We start from the raw sequence: 484 nt of genomic DNA, 5'->3' as shown, positions 1-484 counted from the left end.
CGGAGGGGAGAGCGTGGGGGGAGGCAGCAGCCCCCTCCTGCCCGAGGCAGGGAAGGGGCACACGCATTTTTCCAGCCCTTGGAAGCAAAAAGCAGCCTCCGAGCTCAGCTCATGGCAGCAGCAGCCTCGCGCTCAGCCAAACCCAGGGGGAAAATCCTCTGCAAGGGGGTCCCGCCGGGGGATTGGTCGCGCTGTGGGCAACATCTGGAGGGCATCTGGAGGGCCAGCACGGCGAGGGGGAGCGGAGTATCGTAGGAAAAAGCGACTCACCGAGAGCTCAAACGAAAACAGCCAAGGACGGGTAGGACGGAAGGAGAGTCGGCGTCAGGCCACGGCATTTATAGCTCCGCCTGGGACACCTCCCTCGCTGCTGGGATGGGAAGGCACCAACGCTGATCCCGCGCCTGGTTGGACTTTGGCTGGAAAAGGAGGAGAGGAAAGCCTGGGAGCAGCCCTGGCCGCCCCGAATCGTCCCCCTGCTCTG

Source organism: Pterocles gutturalis, unplaced genomic scaffold, assembly GCF_000699245.1.
Source record: "Pterocles gutturalis isolate BGI_N339 unplaced genomic scaffold, ASM69924v1 scaffold29104, whole genome shotgun sequence".
Classification (NCBI taxonomy): Eukaryota; Metazoa; Chordata; class Aves; order Pterocliformes; family Pteroclidae; genus Pterocles; species Pterocles gutturalis.
The sequence above is the reverse complement of the archived record's forward strand: the minus strand, read 5'-3'. Positions refer to the sequence as shown.